The 10,059-nt window shown below is 38.1% G+C and overlaps 1 long non-coding RNA gene across 1 annotated transcript; it reads left to right on the plus strand.

Annotated features, from left to right (window-relative positions):
- The first annotated feature begins 2,094 nt into the window (after window positions 1–2,094).
- On the plus strand, window positions 2,095–7,210 carry LOC145778760 (uncharacterized). The gene is made up of 3 exons (XR_014290462.1): window positions 2,095–2,273; window positions 3,791–3,878; window positions 4,889–7,210. It is a non-coding gene; the product is annotated as an uncharacterized LOC145778760 (long non-coding RNA).
- The last annotated feature ends 2,849 nt before the right edge of the window (window positions 7,211–10,059 follow it).

The raw sequence follows: 10,059 nt of genomic DNA on the forward strand, positions 1-10,059 counted from the left end.
GGCTCCGGCCAATTGTTTTCATTTGGAGCATGGTGGAGAACGCCTTTTCACACAGGTAGTTAGTCGGAAATGGGACGATCAATTCCATTGCTGCTCGTGCCAATGCAGGATGTGCTGTCAACTGGTCACACCAGAAATCAGCAAGCGGAAGGACGAAAGTTTGTCCCACAACTCTGATTCACCTGCATCTCAATCATAGCTCCTCCTTTAGTCTATTAGCCTATGATCACTCATGTCTGCCAAGAAGGCTGCTGTATCCACTCTAGATACTTTGCCATGGTGGTTTCTAGAAGCGAGAGGTGAGCAACAATATTACAACAAAACACCCACCAGATAAGTTCGCACAATCTACTCAGGATCAATTTGAGTATTTGACTGGGAGATGACTACAATGACAGCAAATCATTGAAATCATGTAGGCTACTTCGAAACAGCAATCACTGATATGCCAACTGCTGATACTGGCAGAATAACAAAAAAATGCAGAAAATTAAAATGGCATTTTTTGATATTATACTGCATGCATTTAGCACCCCCTACAGTCTATTCCAGCACCCCCAAGGGGTGCTAGCACCTCCGGTTAAGAAACGCTGCGTAGTGCAATGAGAGGAAACGCTCGTGCAAACATATTCGGCTTGGTAAAACAAGCACGCACGACGCGGCTTTATTTTGCGATTACCTGCAGCGGGGAAGTTTTTCAGCCAGCAGAAGCCGTCGCAAGACAGCTCCAAAGATCTTTGCTTCTTCAGCTTTGGAATCAATCACCACTCTCCGCGAACGGATCAAAAATCTCAGAAAAGATGAATCCGTTTCCAAGCTTATGGAAGCAGCGAACGTCTTTGCGTCTGTCAATAACCTAAAGACGCCAAAGGATCCCCGAGTGAGAAAAACTCCAGCAAGATTTCGAAACACAGAGGAATCGGATGCTTTGTCGTCTGCGGGAGAAGGAGCGTAGAAACGGCAATACATCGAAGCCCTTGATTTGGTTCAAGCTGAGCTTGATCGAAGATTCGACCAGGCGGATCTGCTTACAGCAGCCAACAGAGAGAAGGTCTTTTTGATCTATGCAAACGGTGAGGAAAGATCTGATACTGAGATCAGCTTACCCAATGCCATCAGAAAAGATAGCCTAAAAACGGAACTTAGCCTACTTTGCTCAGCGATGTTGTAAGTGGAAAAACCGCAAACTCCGTTCAAAAGGTTGCTGAGATACTATTGCAACTAAACCCTCAAACACTAAATCTTTTCAAAGAAACGTGAAAATTCGTGGAGCTCTGCTTTTGCCTCTCGGTTTCGGTTGCATCATCACAACGTTCTTTTTCTGCTCTAAGACGCCTGAAAGCGTGGTTGAGAAGCTCAATGACACAAAAACGACTTACGGTAGGCCTACTCATCTTGCGTTGATGCTTGTCCACCAAAACATTTTGGACACTGTTGATGTCAAAGAACTTATGACACAGTTTATAGAGAAAACACCTGAGCGAAAATCAATCTTCGGAAGCGCGTGAGAGCTCATTTCTACAAACTGTCGTTTTCATATAACTTTCTAATTTGTTCGTTTTCATTTTAATTTCCTGAACAGCTGTTTTGCTGTTTGCCGTTCTTCATTTGTTACAATTTGCAATGTGTGTGTTTTAGCGTCGATTTTTTTCTGCACAGGAGGAGACCGAATGCCCAGTTGTAAATGTCCCCCCATGTAAGGGGGGTCTGGGGGGCAAAGCCCCCCAGAAGCTCACAACACTACGACAGCTTCAGCCCCCCCTAGAGAAAAATAGTTCCCGCGCCACTGCTGTCATGCATTATAGATGGACTACAAGCAGTTCATAAACAAGAGAGTTATTTTGTTTTTCATATACGTAGCAGCTTAGCTTGTTAGAATGTGATTCTCTGAGGGCTGAGAGCTGGAGATGAAGTAACTGAAAGCCTATGTTTAATGTTCATTGCTATAGCCCACTTACGAGTAAATATCCTATCGACCAGTTGACTGTCATGAGTTCAGCAAACAAAAGTATGAGATTCTTCAAAGTAGATCGATCAGGTTAAAGTGTTTAAAATTGTTTAGTTTGCTTTGTTTCGCTAATTGCAGCTTAATTGTAGCATAGGTAAATTTTTCTGTAGTAAGCCGAATAATGAAAATGACTCTGTTATAAAACTGAAGATGAACAATTGAGGGAAAGCAATGATGTCTTCACCAGCAGCAGAGGATTTTCTTGTCACTAAAAACTCGATGAATGTGTCAGACAATGCCACCGCTCTCGATTCAAAAGTGACAGGTATGGAAGCAAGTCACATAGGTAGGCACTTCTTCGAATGTGAAAACACAGCATTTCACTAAATCGATTTTCACTTTGTTGGTTCACAATCTGGGGTCCATGGTTACCCAAAATGTTCTCAAAAAACTTGAAAGGGAAATAAATGAATGCATGGATTTTAGGAAAAGTAAAGTAATAAACAGTAAACACTAAATTTTTGTACATTGGAGTTGAAACTTGTTTTTAGCCTACTTATGGTCAACATGGAAGAGTTTGAGTTTTACAAGGATAATAATTCTTTGACAATGGTCTTTCATTACAGTATTTCGACGTAGCAACGTTTCCTTTATTTTTGCAAAAAGCAATGTTTGTTCTTTTTTTTTCAAATCCGCAGTGACGTTTGAGCTCTTCGTATTTGATGCTGCAACTTTGAGGTTTTTAATTTCCATTGTTTTCAAGTTCAATAACTTTCCATCGATTTTAATTTTGCATTCAGCAAAACATGACGTTTTTCTGTTCAGTTTAGAACAGCGGTTCTTAACCTTGTGACTTGTCGGCACCATCTTGAAATTACCAATCAATTCTCGCACCCCCTCCTAGGATTGGCTGAAAAGTAATAGACGCCTATACAGTTCGAAATTTTTATTGAAACCTGGTAAAATAACTTTGATTCTCACGTCGTATTACTTGATAATTCAGCATCCCCGCACCGCCTAGGCACAGGTCTCGCACCCCTTAGTGGTGCGTGCACCCCTGGTTTAGAAGCTTACGGCTACGCTCGTGCATTTCTGTGATTGCAACCTCAGTGTGTTCTTACTGCAGTAAATTCTAAATAATTTTAGTTTTCTTCTAAGTTGCTAAATTCATAAAGTCGACCCATTATCATAAAGTCGACCCATCATGGTTCGAGCCCAACAACAAAAATCGAATCTTACCAACTTGAGTTTTGTGAGTCTTGTGATGAAAATATACCAGATTCTCTCGTCGCGTTTAGATCTAACAAAAAGGAGTAAACTTGATCTTGGATAGAAGAAGAATGACAGTTGAGGAGAAAACCCTTTTTATTGACAAGTTAAACTGACCTTTCGGCCATATCGGATTATTTTTCGCTCGTTTTTAATGCAATTTGAAGCAAAGTTTCGAAAGATATTTGGCAACACTGGTCGTTGTCGTATGAGCATCTGATGCCAAGGGTCTATTGTTTTAGCATTGTTTTTCACGATGTTCCCGGACTACATTGGAAGGCTGCAAGAGAACAGCCATTCTTTGGTTTCAGCATGAACTGTTTTCCGTGATAAGCTTTGAAGCACTTTCATTGTGATTATCTGTTTGGAGTTACCATAAAACTTAACTTTACAATCGATTTTATAATCGAGTCACGATGAACGTTTTAGTATTCGAGAACTAAATCAATAGAAATAGATGACGCATTATGATGCAATATTCAAGGATTATCTTCATCACATTTAACCTCAACTTTCTATTACTTTTAAGATTACATCAATTTTTAGTTTAATTAAGTTTTATCTTGTTTGCAGTGACGGTCGACGATATGGGACTTCCCCTGTTGGTGACGTTTATTCTGTTAGGGTTGGTGTCAGTAGCAGTGGTGGTTGTGAGAATATGGTTAGTGGTTATTCATATCTTCAATAAACCAATCTTAGAGGTATCTCTGCTTTGAGTTAACCTCAAACCGAAAAATTGAGAAATAAAATGCATTCTATGCAATAAAATGCGGAAAATGCATTCACCAGATATAAGCGTCGGTGAATAAATAGAAACTTCGCCGCAATTGCAGTTATAGCTTCAACAACAAAATTTCATCTAGAAATAAAAAAGAACTGAAAAATTGCACCTTATCGTTTGTTAGAAAACTTTGACTTTATCAAGCAAGATCGCCCTTATAGCTCAACGCGTGACTTCGTGTTTGAAGAAGCTTCAAGATCAAGCGGCGCTGGTTCGACCCTTGGGGTGTGCTCTTGAGCAACGCATTTCAGGACTGCTCTCCATTCAGCGGCACCTAATGGATGGAACAATTACCCAGCAACAAAATTTCAACAATCGGAGACTTCACTCTGCCAATCTCGGTAACCGGCCCTGTGTCAGAAGCCTCCACAAGTCTACAAGTATGCATTATGAGAAACAACCAGGAATAACTTTTCAAGGTTTTGTCAGTCCGAGAATAAAGATTCAAATGCACCAACCAGGCTTCCACTTTTTTCAAAAATATTTATAAACAACGTATAAGCCCTAAAAGAACTTCAAGGGTTTGTTTTATTCTTACAAAACCAGAGCTGTTGTGTCCTTGAGGGGCCCAACCTCTGAAATGTGAAGATGTGTGATGTTGGGGAATCACTGCAGAGGGGCTCTAGTAACTGGTTGAAATAGGATCATTGAGATTATCAGTCGGTGGATTATAATTCGCATGTACATATTGTACCCATGTTTTTTTTTGTTTTTTTACAAAAATGGTTTTGAAATTTTTCTGTACTGATAATGCATGAGTGAAAATATTATCAAACGGCCAACCACTACATTTTAAAACAATAAATAAAGATGGAAATGGCCTTTCTTCTAAGTTTTCAGATACAACTTATGGTTAATTTATTCACTTTACAGATTTTTTATATTTCTAGGAGCAAGTGCAAAAAGATTGACGAAGAGTATTCTTTCAACCAATCACGACGAAGTTACTTGTACGACTGGTACTGATACAAGGCAAACTTCAGTGTGACGTAAAGAGCTGCAGTTTACAAGTTAAAAGATATTTCGGTCATCTTCAACTTGCAACCTTTTCACTTTCAATTTTGGTTAACTAATTATGACGTCACAAATTTAAGACAGTTGGATTTGAAAGGGCAACCCTCACGCAGAAATTGCAGCTATTTTGATAGTTGTCCGTTGTCGATCACAATTCTGAAAGAGATAAGTTAAACTTTTTGCTCAAGCGCTCCTAATATTGAGTTGATTGGTGGTACAAAATACAAAACTTGAAAATTGCAACTATAATATTGAGCTGTGGAAAGTTGTTATCCTATTCAATTCCTTCTTGATGAAAACTGAATTGAACTGTGTGATTGTCACAAAGTTGCTGAAAAAACTTTCCAACCAACACATGCCTGCTGTCGTGATTAGGTAGGCCTACTGTTATAATATTATGACATCGTCAATTATGCACTGCTGTTGTGATATAATAAGTGGTGCTAAGAAAGTGATTGATTCTTGTGATTCAGCGCCATTCAATAGATGTTTTTATTTCTGATAGTTTCTTTGGTGACTGCATCATAGTCGACTTATATATTTGTGTTACGGCCAATCTCTGTACAAATCAAACGTCATATAAAACCGTTCAAGTCTACTGAATATTACGTCATGGAAGTTGCTAGAAAATGTGCCAAAATTGCACCATCGTTCATAGACTTGTGTCAAACTTGTTAGGACTTGTTTGGGCCTGTTTAAACATGAATGCATTGGTTCACTAGCTTTGGACACCTGTTTTGAATTGCGTGACAATTGATTTCACTATTGCGTCACAGTTACTTTCTACGTGAATTTGAGATATTGATATCTTTTCTGATTCATTCGTAAAATGATTGCTTGAAAGTTGGCCGCTCATTTAACTGTTGGCTTAGTGCTTGCTAGCTGGACAAAGGTTCCGTCTTTTATCCAATTAATCTGTATTGTAGTGACAGTTTTTTTAGAGGTGTAGGCGTTACACCTATTTTCGATAGCCTCGGGCTAATTTTACTGGAATACACTGTTTGAATAGACGTTTCGAAAGTGTGTTTATTTTTGGGTCATTGCATGCAGACGAACGGATTTGGGAATCTTACGTTACAATTTTCCCACGAAGAGATTATGGTTTACCGCTGTGACCAATTTGTAACAGGGTTGCTTTTCCAAAGTCACACCAAAACGATTTATTAAATTCAAGTATTTGTTTTTTTGCTGTGAAATTTACAGTAGTTGATCTTATGTTGAAGCAGCCATTATTGCACAATGATCTTTTGTTTGTTAGATTATTTTGAAAATCAAATTTGACTACAGTTTCAAAATGATGCTACAAAAGAAAAAAAGATAGAAGATATTCAAAGTGCCTTTTTATTCGTAATTCTTTAGTAATCAAACGCCTATCCTCTTACATCATGCTGATTTTACTGTAAACAACTTCTGCATTTAACTTCACCAATAAAAGATTTATTTCTATGTTAACAACAATCCTTTATGAATAAATCCTCGTCAAGTGTTACAAACATGAAATGGCTGATGCAAGGCTACATATAATCTTTAGGCTCCTCTTTGTTCCAGACAATTGTTCACCTAATCAAACGTCATATAAAAACCGTTCAGGTCTACTGAATCTTAGCGTATTACGTCATGGAATTTTTCCTAAAAATGAGCCAAAATTGCACCATCGTTCGTAAGACTTGTGTCAAACCTGTTTAAACATGAAACATGGCATCACCACCTTTGAACACCTGTTTGAATTGCGTGACAATGTCTTTGATTATTGCGTCACAGTTACTGTTTACGTGAGTTTGAGATATCGCAAATTATTCTAGTCATTTTAAAATTGTTGCTTGAAGAGGTTGGTCGCATGTTTGACTGTTTTGCTTAGTGCTTGTCAGCTGGACGAAAATTTCCGTCTTTTATCCAAGTAATCTGTTCTGTAGTGACAAGTTTTTAGTGGTGTATTGCGTTGCACCCCATTTTTGACAGCTTTGAGGCTATTTTTACAGAAATACAATTCTCGAATAGACGTTTCCTGAAGAGTGTTTCTTTTTGGTCATTACATACAGACGAACGGATCTGGGAATCTTATGTTACAATTTTCCCACGAAGAGATTGTGGTTTACCGCTGTGACCACTGTTTGTTGGGTTATAAATATGTTTGCATAAATTAATGGGCATTTTTATCAAAAGTGTGCTCGTTAGATCCATTCTGAAGGAGCATAATGTTTTCCCATTGACGTCACCATCTTGCTTCGTCATTGGTAATTGTGTTTCTTATTTATATTAAAAGTGACGTCATAATTGGTTTTCACGGGTGAGCTCTTTCGACAAGCAGGTAGCAAGGATGGTCTACCTACAATGCAATATATTTATTTGAGCACTTTGTTACCGTTGAAGGTGATGAATACAAAATGAAAATTGAATCGAAAACAATCAATAATTAATATTGTTGTACAAGGGGAAAACGCTGTTTAGCTTTTCAAGAAAATGTCTAAGTGGAAACGTGACAGGCAAGTCTTACAAATTATAGCCTAATAGAACTTGAGAAATTTGGATAAATTTTTTTTTGATTTTATCAAGGCTAAATATTTAAAAAAAAATAGTGCAATTAAACGTTTGTTCAAAGAAGACAAAATTTACAGGCCAAAAATAATATTATAGCAAAAACTGTAAATTCTTGCAGTATCCATCGATTACATCAAGAATAGATAAACTCTTGGCCACATGAAAGAGCAAGAGCTTTTGCAAAGCATGCTGTCATGTCAGATGGTCCAACTTGATCATGACTTCTAAGAAAACCTTTGATTTTAAATATTTATTTATAAAAATTGATTGCATTGCAGCATGGTTTGCTTCATAAAATAAATACTTTTAAATGACTGGTTTTACACATGATGTGACTCTGTGTGAAAAGTGTTTCGGCTGCTTGGCCGAGTGATGAGAACGTCTGCGCGACGTTCGAAAGGACATCGGTTCGACACCGCACCGGAGCACGCGGCTGTGACTCTGCAACATACTTAAATACCAAAACAATTTAAAGTGTCTGACTCGATGACTACATCATGTAGTCTACAACTACATGGCCCTTCGCTGCTTTGAGCTGCCTGTTGTGCATGGGTGTAGGGAAGGGTTAGTGGTTGGTTTTGAATGTTTATCCTCGGACTGACAAAGCCTATAGATTATTCCTGGTAGCAGTGGCGGCTCGTGCCATGGGGCTGCAGGGCTGCAGCCCCCCCTGAAAGAAAGAGAAAAAAGGGAAGATATGTTTTCCTCTGTGTTTGTCCGACCCGATTACTTTTTTCACTTATGGATTGCGGATTGAAAATTAAAATATTTAAAAATTTGTTTGGAAACATGGCTTTGGGACAACATTCTTTGCAGCCCCAGATTTTGGATTTCAAGTGCTCTGATTGGCTAAAAAATATCCTTGAAGCTCCACCTCTTTTGGTATTTTACAGAATACATACCGTAACAGCAATTTTTGAATCTGTTGGGGCTGCATGGAAAACAGCCCCCCCCCCCCTAACCGAATAATTCTACAGACTTTTTAAAGTTAAGTTTTGTTTCGCAGAGTAGCGATGAGACATGACTGTAAATGTGATAGCTGTAGGATTAGGGTATTCAACAGGTTATAGGATGTACCGGTACTAGGGCAAGAAAACAACAGTGCTAGGACAAGAAACAATAGTGCTAGGACAAGAAACAATAACTTACACTGGATCTCGAACCTCAATCGTCTTAGGCTACTGTGTGACTGTGATGTGCAGTCTGACCATAAAAAGAGCTCAACACCTGCTCTCCTGGGCCACATCGAAACCTGCTTTTGCCTGAGGATGGGTTTCTTTTATGTCCGGTTTTCTTTATCCATCCTATTATTGTTATTACAAAGTGGCTATTTTTACACACTTGTTGCCATAGTTACAATCAGGTGTTGCCAGAGTTAGGATTAAAGTTAGGTAGGGTTAATTAAGGTAAGGGTTAGAGTTAGGAATAAGGTTAGGGTTTTGATCTTTGCCCAGTTTTGATCTTTGCATGTGACTCCATGCTGCTGAGGGTTGGTATAGTATTTTCTAGGGCAAGGAACGATAATTGTTTCCACTCAGTGATCCGTCAGGAGTGATAGATAGTTAAGTTAGGTGCTTCACTAGTGTCTGCCCTCTAGGTCTAGTACCGGTATGCTGCAGAAGTGCATCTACATGAATGATTTATCTTCTGAATTAAACGGTCTTTCTGTTGGCTGCTGCATTGGCAACTCCTGTCTTCAATCATTTAATGTATGCTGAAGGCTTGTGTTGTTTTGCATCAAGTGTCAAGGGACTCCAGAAACTCATCAATGTTTGTCAAATGTATGTAGTTTCTCATGACATTATATTTAATTGCAACAAAACTGTTGGTGTTTTATATAAAGCCTAGATGTTGAAATTTGGCTATAATCCGATCATATATAATACGGTATTTAAATAAAAATCGTATCTGCTTTGAGACCCTTGAAATATATTGGAGTAATAATTAACGCTTCTACCTGATGATAAAGACATGAAACGACAATTACGGTCATTGTATTGTTCTGAAAACATGTTAAAAGCAAGGTTTTCCAAACGTTTGATTGCTGTTAAAAATGTGTTGTTTCGTTCCTATTGTATGCCTTTATATGCCTGTCAACTATGGTGTAACTATCTTCTATCCAGTAGTAATCGCTTACGTGTTGGATACAATAATTGTTACAGAATGTTGTTTAATCTGCAGAGACGATGCAGCATTACCTCTGCATTCGTTGATAACAATATCACCATTTTTCAAGCTTTCATTTGTAAAAAATTATATCAGTTTGTAACCCGCTGTAACTTGTCTTCCAACCAATGGATATATGAACTAATGCGAACAGACTGTTACACTCAATCTTTGTATTTGGTACATTACGACTCAGCTCTTCGGAGTTGAGTATCTGCTTTGTTTCTACTTTCATCTTGAGTCTGATGCAAATAAATAAAAAAAAAATATCATATATATATGGATACTCTTATTTTGACTCTGAATCTACCTTCATTTAAAAAAATTGACAATGATTTCATTT

The sequence above is a fragment of the Aplidium turbinatum genome, chromosome 10 (genome assembly GCF_918807975.1).
Source record: "Aplidium turbinatum chromosome 10, kaAplTurb1.1, whole genome shotgun sequence".
NCBI lineage: Eukaryota > Metazoa > Chordata > Ascidiacea > Aplousobranchia > Polyclinidae > Aplidium > Aplidium turbinatum.